General features: G+C 44.6%; 1 long non-coding RNA gene across 2 annotated transcripts in view; it reads left to right on the top strand.

The window, feature by feature from the left end:
- Window positions 1-2,682: 2,682 nt before the first annotated feature.
- The window catches only part of LOC139828630 (uncharacterized), a 29,367-nt gene continuing 17,470 nt past the window's right edge, over window positions 2,683-14,579 (top strand). For both annotated transcript variants that reach the window (XR_011740485.1, XR_011740484.1), the window contains exons 1-4: window positions 2,683-3,104; window positions 5,667-5,810; window positions 10,732-10,832; window positions 11,446-11,595. This is a non-coding gene — a long non-coding RNA (uncharacterized lncRNA). The remainder of the gene's footprint in view (window positions 3,105-5,666; window positions 5,811-10,731; window positions 10,833-11,445; window positions 11,596-14,579) is intronic.

Genomic DNA, 14,579 nt, shown 5'->3' with positions numbered 1-14,579 from the left:
TACGTTGTTTCCACTCAAGTGTGGAGAAAATATTGCTCAATACAGCCTAAAAAAAAAATGAGCATAAGAAAAGACTCATCTGGATGATTTTTGACCAATTGGTTGTGAAAAAATGCAGTCACTGTACCCTGTGATAGTTGGGAAACACCCACTATGAGGCTGACGGTGGTGATGGTAAAAGCCTGGCAGAAGCCAACACCAACTTACTACAGGTATTTGTGGAGGGAGTGCTTTTCACTGCACTAGGCAATAAGAATTAGCTCCCCTGCTCCTTCCCGGCAGAGTCTGTCTCACCCCAGCTGTAAATCCAAGATGCTGTGTGGCAAAAGCTAAGGCACAAGGTACTTTTTGGCACTCTGGTGTCCAAGGCTGAGAACAAAACACCATGACAAGATGATCCACTGAGTCATCTGCCCTGGGAACAGCGTGTGCTGTCACCAGCTTCTGGAAATCATTATAGCTGTTAATTTCCCAGGACAATCCCTTGGAGCAGTTTGTTTGCCCTGACAGGAAGCATTCACTGTAAATTTATGCAGGAGATGAATTTCTCCTATTTCTCATCAGCAGGGCCAGAGGGATGACTTGGACAACCAGCCCACAGGCCTTGGAGATTGGGTGCCTGAGCACGTGGCAGGGGACAGGATCATCTCACTGTTTGGGACAGATGCTGCACCTTGGCGAGGCCATTGGTGCATCTGTCCCCATGGCACCATCCCTGCTGCCTGTCAGGCTGTGCTTAGCTGGTGTTGAGAAATGAGCAGTTCTACTCCATGCACCCCTTCTACCAACCAGATAAAGAACTAGAACACGAAGCTGCTGGCAGCAGTTTTTGGTGGGCTCCAGCTGCACTGCTGAGGGCAAGTGTCCATCTTTGGGCCCTGAGCAGTTGCATTCAAAGTGGGCTCACCCAAAGCTGCGCTCCTGCTAAGAGAGCATGACTTAACTTCAAGGCTTTGTGCATTGAGGAGGTCTTTAACAGGAAGGAAATAAAGGGAAAAATAACACTCAGGCTTTCAGAGTAGATGAAAAATCCCAGTGTGATCCAAGAGCCATGGTTGGCTGTACCCACACACTGAATAGGAGGAAGGAGGAATCATTTCCTCAGGCCTCCTTTTGTGCCTGTTAGCTAATTAATGCCTCTTTAGATCTATCTGACTAGTTTAAGCTTGAGCACCTGGAAAGCTCTAGGTTGCATGTTGGCCAAAGAAAACATGTTTTTGCTATTAAAAGCACTCTCATTTTATCTTATCAGCCATGCTGTTTGCAAAGGTGAATTTGGGCTCTTTGCTCTGTTATCCTCACATGCAACTATTTAGTTGGCCAAAGGTAAGTTTCTGGAGAACACCTGACCTCACTGAAGAAAAATGTCCCATTCTGGGGATGGAAGGTTAAAAGTTTCATTTAGATTATTACAGCTTGTGTCATCCTCCGTAACAGAAACACCAAAGTGCGACTTGGGTGGCTGCACATTTGTCTACCAGCCCTGGCTGCTGGGGCCATCACAGGCTGGTGCTGGGAATCCCCAGCAAAGGTTCTGAGCTGACAGTAAGCAAGACAGATGCTGCAGTGTGGAGAGAACCACTCTTTCATGAGGTGAGTGGAAGGAAACCTCAAGCTGCTGCCAATAATACAAGGGCAGAAAAATACCTTCTTGTGATGATCTGCAGTAAGGGTGGGGCTGAGAATGAGTCTCTGCTTTTTTTTGTTTTTCTTTCCAGTATTACTTCGTAGAGCACTTGTAAAATATATGCCCTTCTGCAGAGTTTGGTTTTGCTTAACTTGATGAATTTGTTACTTCTTTGTAAAAGAGCTCATGGAAAGATGCCCCTGATCCAAGGTACCACTGGTTAGTAGAAGGATGTCCTCTCTGGGTATTGGTCTCTGTAAATCTGTTCTTGCAAGACACCTTCTTGGTGAAGCAGGTGAAGGCTGTTGGATGCTGTGCTGCTGTCAGTGTCCAGCTTTGAGCAGTTCTGCACTCTCATTCCCTGAGATGCTGATAACAGAACCAGCTCTACTGCCAGAGTCCCCCCAGAGTACCCCAGCCAACCTGCTAGTGTTTTATGCAAGGTGAATCAATACTCTTGTTTTGTTGGATTGATTTGGTTCTGGTTTGTTTTCTTCAGTGTGTTAATATGCTATTTAATGTATTGTTGAATTATCAATAGAATAAGAAAATAATAACTTTGTAAATTAACCCTTTCAAACTCAGGTGTCTGAAATTAGATATACATTGTGTCAACCTGATTTCCAAATGTTTTGGAATGAATGCCTGCCCCATTATTTATTAGCCTTTCTGTGTGTGGTTAGCCCTCACCATCCAAATCTGAATGCTGTAGGTGGAGACAAACCTGGAGCAATGACCACCATCTGGGGCAGCCTGTGCACAGTAGTGATGCTGTCCCTCCACAGCGACCTTGGGAGCTGGATGTTGTAGTGAGGGAAGCAAGAGGCTGGAGCAGTAATTGCTAATGCACTGAGAAGGGGCTTGTGCTGTGGAAACGAACTGTTATGATTAGATTTTACTTGGTCTGAAGAAAATATTCCCATTCCATCTATGTTTCTGATAGCAGCTGGGCCATCTGCAGGCTCTGCAGCAGGTTGTGTTTAGCAGCATCCTCCCCTTGCTCCCGCCTGTGTTTACAATAGAAGAGAGAGATGCTAAGGAGAGATCCAACCTTTAAAAGACACATGTCTCCAGGTCCCTTACTCCCATGCCTCTGCTAAGACTGTTTCCTAGGCTTTTCATGTGTAGATAACCCTTGCTAACCTAGCTGTTAATTTAGTGAGCTAAATAGAGCTGCTCACTTCTCTCAGCCCCTGGGAAGCAGTCACAGAGGGCTCTTGGTGCAGTGCTGGGCTGGGAAGAGGCTGTCTTTGTTTTGATTGTTGTTTTCTCCTGCAATATTTCAGCTGGGAACAGGCTCGACCCGCTATCCTAAACAGAGAGGACCTGTGGATTTCCTGCATGGTTAATGAAAAGCAAAATCTGCACGGCATCCTGAGTGGGGGTGCTGGGGAGGAGCTGCAGTGGTGGTTGGAAGAAGGAAACTCAGGTTTCCCCACCTACTATGAAAACGGAGCTAACAGCAGGGAAAGGCAAGGTAGGGTTGGGAAGTGTGCTGTGCAAGCCCCCAGGTGCTGGGGTGGACCAGGTGTCCAGCATTGCCCTGTGGCTCAGGAATGGCTGTAATGCAGAGTCATTGCGGGGCTTGCGAGTCCTCACCATGGCTCCTGCTCCCTGCTGCGCCTGCTGCTGTCAAAGACGAAAGAGAGGTGGCCCCTGTCCCCCAAACAGTGAACCTTTATAATTTTTCTTTTTTAATGTGATAAATGGAGTCATTCTTACATATATTTCTACAAGGTCAAACCATTTGTTTTCATGGGATACGCTAATATAATCTATTTTTTATTCCTTCTCAGCCATCTCTTAGAGCTTTGTTTGGTAAAGTGTTGCAGATATACTTCTACGTGACATATTTATGCATACCATCACTGATCTGCATTCAGCCCTGCACCACAGTAATAACTGATAGGTTGTAATGTTTATAAATGTTGCTTTGAGGTTTAAATTTTAGAGACAAGCCTAGGAAATAGATCTTATTATAACACACTGGAACCAAATAGGCTCCCAATAAAGAGAAATAAAGAAAACAAATTTATATCTGGGCATTAACATTCTCCCAGATGTTGGATACCATCTGCCAGGATTTTTTAGCTCTAAAGTAAGCTGCGTTTATAACACCTATAAACCTGGTGATTGCTTCCCCTTTTTCTCCCCTGCCCACGCTTTTGCAAGGGAAGGATACGTACGATAATCAGGCACGGTAAAACATTCCTTTTGGTGTATGGCAGAACAGTGCAGCACAGTCAGGGGGACTTGGCTGCATAGGCAGGACCAAGATGAGCGCTGTGAGGACTGAGAAGTTGGATCCTCAGGAGCGGGAGATATGTGGGTCCAGCTTCCCATTGCGGGGCCATGGGGAGCTGAAGCTGCAGCCCAGGAGAAAGGTGCGTCTCCATCAGCATTCCCACCTCTGGGCTGCCACAAACATCAGTGCTCCCAGGAGCGATTTCTCTATGTGAGGAGGTTTTTATCTTCCGAGTTGTTCATATTTGGGATGCCCCTGGTTTATTCTGGCAGTAAGGCTGCTAGCTCTTAGTATTGTTTTGAAGAGCTCCGTACAGGTATTACATATATTTATCTGCACTTCATGTGTACTGCTTACAGATGCTCAAGGTCTCAATTTTGACCTTACTGCTATGTGTTTGTTATATCAACAGTATATTCAGATCCCCTGGAACTCAGGCTTTTCCTGAGGGGGAAAAAAAAAGTATCTACCAAGATACTGAAAAGTCTTATCTAGTTTTGTTTTCACTCTGAATCCCAGAGATTCCACACAAATATGAGACTTACTAGAGACTTGAATGCTCAGCTGTGTGCATTATTTCCTTTGGATTGGAAGCAGACTGAAAACTGGAGAAGTGGACATTCACATGGTCCAAGAAATTAAATGTACAACTAGCACTGGGTTATTTTTTTCCCCTCTGAGTTATGCTGACAGCAGCCATAACATTAAGGATGAAAAGTTTATTTACTATATAAAAGCCATATTTTCCCTTCTTATCCCAGCTTTTCTTGGCTTGCGTTGCTTGGCAGTATCCCCTTAACCACTAACACCCAGAGGCATGGTATTAAACTGGGATGAAAAATGAACACACAGAAGAATATTGGAGATTTAAGTGGGTATAGTTCTAAGAAAACCAGTGGAAAATATGTTTACTCCAAGCATCTGTAGCACCTAATTGAAGCAGTGATATTTTCTGTAAGAACATAGGGAATGCTTTTCTGCTTTCTCTTTGGCTTTGACTTTCACGTTGAATTGATGTGACATAATCCATGGAATTATTTTCTCACAGCTGCAATGGAAACTTTCTGCCAATAGACAAGGATGTGTTAATCGCAGTGAAAAAGCTTGCATTCAGTCCAGCTTTGTTGCTTTCTGGAGACTTTGTTAGGAACTGTTGCTTCCTCCTAATTTATTGAAATCTAGTACACAGTGAAGACTATTATTTTTGATCTATTAATGTTGCTATAAATTTGAATAGCTAGAAAAGGGTGGCAGATTGTGATCAAAAGGGAGCTGATCTACAGCTGTGTATGAAATCATTGCCTATACTAAATGTGAGAATGAAATACGTATTTATGTGCCCATAAAGGATGATTTAGTGCTCCTGGGTCTGCAGTATTGGCATCACCGAATGAATCTCTGTGAATCTAATTTAGAAGGACATAAAAGATCCCTTTTCACCTTTAGGGCATCTGCAAATGCTGCTGGTTGGTAGTCTGTTGCTCATTCCTATTACTTTTCCCGAGCATCTCTAATCTGAAGGCTGAGTTCCCTCTGGTGCTGGGATTGGGTGTCCCCTGGAAGAGGCGGTGGGTGCCAGAAGGTCCCTCGTGGGGACGCTGTCGGGGTGCTGAGCACCGCTTCCTGGGCACACCTCGCTGCCCACGTTACCCCTGGTGAGTGCCCCAGCCACTCACCAAGGAGGGGAGATGAATTCCCACGCCTCACATCTGGCTTTCCTATTCCTTGCCTTTTGTCAAATGCGCTGAAACAGTAGCTGTTTCAGAAGTTAACTTGTTTTTTTTACATTCCAAGATACAGATCTACATTCTTTTGAGACCTTTGAAGATGTAAATTGAACAAGATAAATTTTAAAGCTCTTCTAATCAGCATCACAGCCCTGGTTTGTGCCATATGGAGGAGCAGAGGAACAAACTGGAGCTGAGAGAGTGAGATGGGGTGAGTGATGCACCAAATGGCCTCAGAACAGGTCACACTAGCAGAGATAAGTGCAAATGAGGAGATTTAATGGGCACTGTAATGTAGACAGTCATGACCATCACAACAGAGCATGACAGTACCATCAGGGTGCCTGGAAAAAACTAGATTTTCTCACTTAACCAACTGTATCATTTTACAGTCATGTTTTGGAGATTAACAACGAACAGAAGAGGCTACTGATGCAAGTGCTTGAGAGATGGGGAGTTCACCCTGCGAAAGCTCCAGCTGAAAACAGCAGGGCAGTGTTCAGGCTGTGCGAGCAGGGCCAGCAATGGGCTTTGAGCAGAGACAGTTTTATGAATGTATCTGTGGGGGAAACAGTCAGGGTAGAATCGGCGAGTCGCCTGCTAGGGTGGTGACTGGAGGCAGGGCTGTGCCAGGAGGTGCCTGTGCAGAACATCAGACATGTAATGCCTGGTACAGGTAATGCCTTGGGAACAGTCTCCAAACATTTCTCAGCGAACAGTTGGAATAAAAGCTAATGTCCCTTCCTGGACAAAGCTTTGCTGGTCCTTTGGATGGCTGTTGGCCTGAGTGGTGTACATTGTCCCGGGTGTGCAGTGCTGTGCCCATGAGGAGGTGGCTTCACACCAGGCTTAAACCACTCCCTGCTGCGTGAAACACTGTATGGATTTGCTTATTCCAGCAGAGCATGTGTTGTGACAGGAGGGATGGGCTGGCTCCACTTGCTCCCCACCCCTGCCAGGGTCACTCTGAAGCATTTTGTGGTGGGGTAGCCTTTGGGCAGATGAGAGAGGGGTCTGACCTGCTGGGCGGCCATGTCATTGCCAGATCCTCAGCATGGGGTGTTTGGGAGCTCACAGTGGCGATAGGAGCAGGACCTCCTGCTCACCTGAATGTCAGTTCTCTCACTTTCCCTGATGCAGAGCAGGGCTTATTCCGTGATTAGTCCCTGGGCACAGGTGTGGCTTACAAGGTGCTAGCAGCAGGAGGGAGCAGAATTCAGCTCCTTGGGGTCTCCACTGGTGTGCACAAAGAGCAGACAAGGGGAAAGGGCTGTGGCATCAGACACAAAACGAAAGAAGAGGTGAAAAGAAAGTTCTTGGTTTAAAGAAGGCTGTTCAGACTTTATCTCCACCTTCCAGTGCATTCAAAGCTGAGCTGCGTTCCCTGCTTAGTCCTAAAAGTTCTTCAAGCCCTGTCTGAGCACAGAAAGAGCCCTGATTCTGCCTCTCATTTCCATTTCTCAGTCCTGTTGTTGTGGTTTTGTTTTGGTTCGGTTTTCTCCTTTTTTTTTTTTTCTTTTTGTTGGGAAGATTAATCAGAGTGCAAACTGATGGGCTAAGAAAGGCAGAGCTCTTCCCCTGGTCCACCCTACACCTGCAGTGGAGGCTGGTGCCTCCAACCTGTGTCATGGCAGGGCTGGCTGCCGGGAAGCTCCCGTGGGGTGACAGCTCTCCTTGGGGCAGCTACGCTTTCACAGCTCTGTAGGTATCCAAACACTGATGGGGATTTCTAAAAATGGTTTTGACGATGTATTTTTACCATTGCAAGTACTGTTAACCTTTACTGGGGCCTCTGGGCTGGGCTGCAAAGGAAGCACTAAAATAAAAAATATTTATGTAAAGAAGTAAAACATTGTTCCCTCTCTTTTCCGGTAAGTGTAAATTAATGGCAGTTCAGCACTGTGCTGAAATAAGTGGGGTGAGATTGTGGGAGAGTTATTTTTAGGCAAAAATATGCAACGCTTTGTTGCCCTCTCATTTGCTTTTTAATGTGAACAAGGCTTCAGCAGGCTCCAAGGAGCACGTGCCCACCACCCGCACTGCCCTGATCTGCAGTGGGCCGGGGAGATCTGGTATGTCCTTAGGCAAGTTTTTAAACAAATACAAGGAACCAAATGTCACCTCCTGTGTCTGTGACTGTAGCCTAGACAAAGGGCTCTATGGTCTCCAGCAGTGGCCAGCTAGCAAGGGATATTTGGGAAGACCCAGCTCTACTCCTTTCCCCCAGCAGTTAGTGGGTGCTGATAACCTCACCAGCTTCTGTGGTGAGGATATGCACACAGAGAAACAGCAATCATGCTGTAACAGAAGGTGGTCAAGCTCTGGGGTTTTTTCTTCCCCAAATCCATGGTTTTTTTTGAAATGGGAGAGAGGGCTGATCTGTGTTTGAGGGTTTTTCAGAATCCTCTGCAGTGGCCTAATCCTGCTGCCACTGAGCTGAGCTGGGAAAGAGTCTGACTGCTGCTGAGGACTTCTGACAGGGGAGTCCAAACACCCAAGTGATGCCCCTGCATGGGAGAGGGGCTGGAGACCCCGGCAACGGTGCTGGTGGCACTTCCAGAGCTGTTAGGCCAAATAGCTCCACAGAGCCACTCTGGTTCTCTATGTTACTTTGCAGCATTATATAGATTTACCTTGGGAATTTTTTTTGCAGTTTACTATCAAGGAGATGGAATAACATTCCTCAGCTTCCTCATTGCATCAGAGTTTAAGCACTGTCCTTAACAAGACACAGAGAGCTGCATCCTGGGGCTGTGACTGCACCTGGGACCTTCCCACACCACAGCACAGAATAATAATAACCCAACACTGACAAGCTCTATGCGTTCAGTCAGGATCGAACTCCCGATGCAGTTACTGCAAGTCTGCTAGTGCTGTTTCCAAGCGTATGTTAAGGCTTGCTACCAATTCGAGCAAGTCTTACTTTTGATTCAAATTTTCTTCTGAAATATTCAACAAAGCCAAAGAAAGACAAAGCCAGAACAGTGAAGCAGAGATTAATGCACTTAAACTGGGAAAAAATATATGCAGGACTCTCTTTAATTTGCAGTTTATCTGCAATTTAAAAGAGTAAACACAGCCATACTGAGGATGCATAAACACAGTTTGGAGAGCCATTGAAATCTAGGTCAGGGTTTCAGCTCTGCCTGGGGAGCTCATTACGGGAACCAGGGAGACAGTGCTGCTCCAGAAGCCAGGTGGAAAATACTTCTCAACCGGTACAATGAAACCAGGTAGGCTTCTGTACAATCAACAGCAGCTCCACTGCAGACGTAAGCCATTGCTGAGCTGAAATTGCTAAATTATTACTCACACCATTCAGTAACAGGAAAGGAAATCTTGCTTTTATTGTTTAGCGGCTTCAGTTTTCACTTGTGTGCCAAGCAGGACCTGAAGCATTTGCCAGCAGTAACCAACTCACCTTCCAGGTGCTTGGAGGAAAGTATGGAGCTGTCAATCTGATAGTCATTAACAAAACACACTTTTTTTAGAGGGAGGGAAAAAAAAACAAAACCACAACATTAACTCATGTTCATTTGATTTGTAATCTGAGTATATGAATTTTGCAGAACATGACTCTGTTCTGAATTTGAGATCCAGTCTGTGTTTGCATTTCAAGCTAGTCTTCCAAGCAAAACATGTGAAAAGAGAACGTTCAAACAGGAAGGGTTTGATATCTTTTTTTCCTCCTCATAAATTTCTGTAGGTCTTGCTGCTGCTAATTGCTGGAGACCCAGCACAAGAGCTTTTCTTTCTAGCAAATCAGATTCTCATGTTTCCTGCCCTTCAGTTAATCAGTTATAATCTCCCGCTCTGTTTATTTAATTTCTAAAAAGCTAATTGAGTGTTTGTGACATGAGTCGGCCTGAGACTGTGAAAGCAAAGTTTGTTTGCGTGTACCCGCGGAGCAGATGGAGGGTGGGCGCTGGTGATACCCGTTGCCTGCTGCATCTCTAGATGTTCCTCTCCTGATGCCCAGCCACCACCACCATGCACAGCCAGTGGGTTCAGCCCGGCTTGCTCCCTGTGTGCTGGCTCCATCCCCTCAGGCACCTCCAGGAGGAGGTTGTCCCCAAGGAGGAGGCTGTTCCCAGAAGCAGGTTGTCCCCAAGGAGGAGGCTATCCCCAAGAGGCGGCTGGTCTGGCCAACAGCCCAGTGCCCGCACAAGCAGGGTAGGGGGCTCCTGGTGACTCACAGCTGTGCTCAACCAAGGCAATCACAACTGCTGAGGGTGGGTTGGGACCAAGCAAGGCAAGGACGTGTGCAGGAGCCACTGCAAGGCTGGTCCTCTGATTCTTCTGGAGGGGCTGGAAAAGCAGATTAGACAATAAAAAATTGAGGAGCTTTATTGCAACCTCATTTCTGTTTCTTCTCTGTTAACTGAAGGAACACACTTGTGGCAAGAGTGGTGGTCTTGTGTCCTCTCTTGCTCCACTGTCCCCATGTCCCCTCCATGGCTCAGACATGCTCTTTCCTTCTCACTGTGAATACACAGTGCAGAACAGTGGCTGTGCATCTACAGCTCCTCACTGCCTTGTGCTGTGGAGTCAGACTTCAGAGGGTGAAAACCAGCAGGTAGGGGTGTCAGGGCTTCTCCGCAGTTCTGTTCCATCCCTACCTAGAACCCTTGTCTGCACCCTGAGCACCACAGTGCTCCTCAGTGGCTATTGCCTCTGCTTTGCAGCATCTCTGGTGGGGCTGGGCCTTGTGCTTGGCAGTCGGGTCAGGGTGTTACTAAGGGTCTGTTGGATCTTCTGAGCAAGATTAGGAGATGGCTTTTCTCAATTTTTTTATTTAATTGATTGCAAGTGAGATTTTTTTTGACCATGTGGTTTTTTTCATTGACCATGCAAGAATAACTGAGCCACACTGATAATTTTTTTTTCTTTTCTCCTTTTAAAAAGGGTCCCCAGATCACATCAGACTTTGTCCCCCTTATAGCTTTCTGTGGCATCACATGGCTACAGGCTCAAAGGCTGTGGCCAGTGGAGGAATCCTCCTTCCTAAGGGGAGTTTCTGAAAGGATGGGTCTGTTACAAAGTATCTTAGTCATGTTCATGCATGCATATTATTGCTACAGAGGAGATTTCTTTTTTTCTGGCAACTATGTGCTCCTGGGATTGTACTTCAGCATCAGAGGAACAAGCTGTAACACAAAGACTCTTCAGAAGGTCCCACTTGAATTCCTGGTATGACAAAACTACCATTTAACCTCAAGCCATCAAGTACAAGGTACTTTCTGTTTCTGAAGTGATTTGAGACATTACACACAGCTCTATAAAAATGCAAAATGGGGCTGCTGTATTACCTCCCATAGTTCAGGAGGTTTGAAGGAATTGGTTCACCGTTTATAACCAAAAAAGCTCTTCCTTAAAACCATGGCTGCTGCATCTTCCTTTGCTGCAGGCTCTTTATTTTTGTGCTTTATAACAGTGCAGTTTATTTCCGTGGCAACAACTATAATGTGACAATTTGCATCCATAATCGCTTCACTGTTATTAGAAAATGTAAACCTGTGACGATGCTTTTAAAAAAAAGGATCTCTATCTAGTTGAAATAGCAAGCTACAAAAAAAAAAAAAAATTAAAAAGTAAGTGAATTTTTTTAATATTAAATCATGAGATATTGAGCTGAACATATGATTTTTCAACTCTCACTGCAGAAAAGTTGCCAGCTGTAGTGGGGGGCAAGCCTGCAAAGCAGACTGGAGAGCTGAGCCTGCGGATGAGGGAAGACCCAAGCACTCTCATTTCTATTTTACTTGAGCCTTGCCAGGGCTGTTCTTTGTTTTCCCTTCCTTGAGGGCTCCAATTACTCATGTACTGTTTTCCTTCATTTTACTAAGTGATGCACAAGTCGTTTCTACATTCCCGGTCACTTTTTGACATCGCTCTCTCCTGTGTACACGTGGGTTATGAAGATGTCACCCTGCTCGTCAGCAAATGTGTCGGCTGCCAGACTCCAGCCTTGGCCGAAGGCGAGAAGCCGTATGGAGGTCAGTGGAATCGTGATGGCTTACCATCAGCCCTGAATCGGGCTTTGCCCCAGCAGTTATTCACTGTTTTGGAACATGTTCTGTCTTTCATCTGTGTCCAAAATCTCAACGCTGTCCTTCACTGGCTAGTTCAGAACTCAACAGGGGCTCCGCTGGGATGAACGCTGTGTGCAATCCGTGAGGAACCAAGGGAAAAATTACTTTCTCTTGGTTCAAATTCCAAACCAGACATGGGGTCTCCTTCCTAGTTCTGTCTGTTGTGGGTCTTGCTTGCTTTAAATTGTTTCTAGAACATAGTAATTTTTTTTTTACATTTTCTTGTGCATATACTCTCATGTTTAATTAAATGAATGAGAAGCCTGCATGTATGATGAGACTCACCTACAGAGGGTGTGTAGCATTCCACACTTGCCTAATCTTCAATGCCTTGCCTTGATTTGAATGATCCTCTGTTTCGATGAGTTGATTAAGTCTATTTTAGCTGACTACTTGGCCAGAGGTCAGGCTACTCATAATATAAAAAGAGTTAAGAAAAATATTGTACATATGCTTTCCTGAAATTCTTATATTTCCTCAGTAAACAGAAGTAAGAAAGCTGGCACTGAGTGAACACAGCAGACTATCAGACAGGTTGGTTTGATTAGTGTAGGAATTGTTGTTCAGATGATATGATTTTCCATGAATTACTGACTGCATAAGCAGGTTGAGATGTTTGACTTCTTTGAGAAAGGTAAGAGCCTTTTGATCCCACATATGGCCATGAGCACTTCATCCTAGCTTGAAGCAGCTGGGCAAGTGAATATCACTTTTCTTCATTGTGTGTGATGTGGGTTGACAGTTAAAATTATGAAACAAACCTCCTCACCTTCTGCTTTGTCTCATTATGTTTCCATAGGCCAAAAAGAACAAAAAGCCCCATATCCAATAATGCAAGCACGAGCTTGCCTTGGTTCTGTGCTCCCTTGCCGAAGGGTGACAAGAGGTCTCTTCCCAGCCCCTGAACACTCCCAGAACATAGAATCATAGAATAGGTTGGGTTGGAAGGGATCTTCAAAGGTCACCTAGTCCAACCCCCTGCAATGACCCACAGCTCATCTGGCCTGGCTCTGCCTGCTCCTCATGTGCGCTGCTCTTGCACGTGCCGCTCACCTACACTGCTACATGGATTTGGCAAGTAACGTTTGTGGCTGTATATTGATGTTCTGCAATCCGCTAGTTAATGTGTGCTCTTGATTATGAAGAAATTAGTCTGATGTTATTTTTGGCAAAGTTGGATGGGCCAAATTTGATTTTTGCCTTCTTTTAAATTTCCTGCTTTTCCTGTTGCATGATACTGCAGTCTTTTAACAGCTATTGGAATCACTGTGTGACAAGTGCTCCTTGTTGTGTGTTCATTTTTTGCTTCACATTCAGTGTATTATCAATATTGATTCTCAAGATGGTTCTTGTGCCATTTCTAGAGAGACATGCAAATCTAGCCATTTTCCATTTAATATTAACTGAAACTACCTGGAATGTTACCATCTGCACAGCAACCAGCAGCCCATCTGTGACTAACATCAATATTACAAAGTGAAACAGCCTGCTTTTTATGTGGTAAATACGCATTGTGAAAATCCTTATCGGAACGTGGGTTTGGTGGGAAAAGGCATCTTCTCCCTAACACTAACTGTGAGTAATGCACGACAGTGATTCACTCTGCAGCTAGTCTCATAAAAGTCCACTGTTATTCTCTGAGATGAATAGGAGCAATATTTTTACAGACAAGTGTTGTTGTTGGTAAGTCCTTCCTAGGTCAGTTTAAACCAACACTCATAACCCCTCCTGGCTGAGTCCCAGCTGCAGGCAAACTGGCAGATCCACCAGTTGGTTCAGACACAGGCGCTGCAGCGATGCTTTGGAGGGGACACACTGGACAGGCCGCAGCATCAGGGTTGGGAATTGGGTACAAAGCCTCACCTAAGCCAAATATAGAAACTCAGGAGTGCTGAGCTCTACTCTTTAAGGGAAAAAGGAGAGTGCCAAGTGCTTGCCAGGGAAGAAGCCTGTTCATCTGGGCGCTAGCCACAGTGAGGATCTTCACATCTTCTGATGGTCTTCACCCAGGGCTGACACCAGTGCAGGATCCCTGTCTGAGGCCCTGCCTTCCTCCAAGTGAATGGTGCTCTTCTGCTTGCAAGAAATCAGCACAGTATCAGTTTCACTGTCTTAATGATTCCTCTTCTATTTTTCTAGATATACAGCTGCTTTTATGCAATATTTTCCATTAAGCAGTCCCATGCAGTACAACAAAAATAAACACTTAAAATATGCGTAAGATTAAACTATTAAACTTGCTCAAAGCATACAGCTCATAAATTAAAAGTGCTTATGCTCATACTTCAGTATTGATTGCTGAGTTTATAAAAATAGAAGAACTTGCCCTTAGGAAACAAAAATCATAGTTCCTTAAGCTTTTCTTTGTCAGGAAGCCAAAAAGACAACATTACATGGAAATGTTGCCATTTGTTCATGTCAGATGTAGTTTATTCAATTAGATATTTTATAACCCTACTGAGTTATATGAAGGAGGTTAATATTTTTTTTGTTTTTCTTCCTGCTGTGCTTCTAATACACACAAAGATAACTTAGTCTAGTAAAATATACAGTGTAATTTGGTAATGTGTTTATTGGATTCCAGTAAAAGTCTGAGACATTATTCAAGATTTTTCTTCAACTATTTTTTTCGTTCTCCATAATCTTGCAAGCTTTTTGTTTTCAGGAAATGTTTTAAAGAAGAAATTGCTAGAAACAGAGATGCATTTTTTTTTTTTCCCCCAAAACTGTCTGAAAAGAAAGACTTTCTGGTCTTTAGTTACTCATGTTTTACAAAAATTGTGTATGGTTTTGAAATATATTTGACATCTTGCAGAATGATAAATCCAAGAAGACCCTAAATTTACAGTAGCTTGCCTTTTAAAATTGTCTATGGAGGGTTCAGATCA

This window comes from Patagioenas fasciata, chromosome 9 (genome assembly GCF_037038585.1).
Source record: "Patagioenas fasciata isolate bPatFas1 chromosome 9, bPatFas1.hap1, whole genome shotgun sequence".
Classification (NCBI taxonomy): Eukaryota; Metazoa; Chordata; class Aves; order Columbiformes; family Columbidae; genus Patagioenas; species Patagioenas fasciata.
The sequence above is the reverse complement of the archived record's forward strand: the minus strand, read 5'-3'. Positions and strand labels throughout refer to the sequence as shown.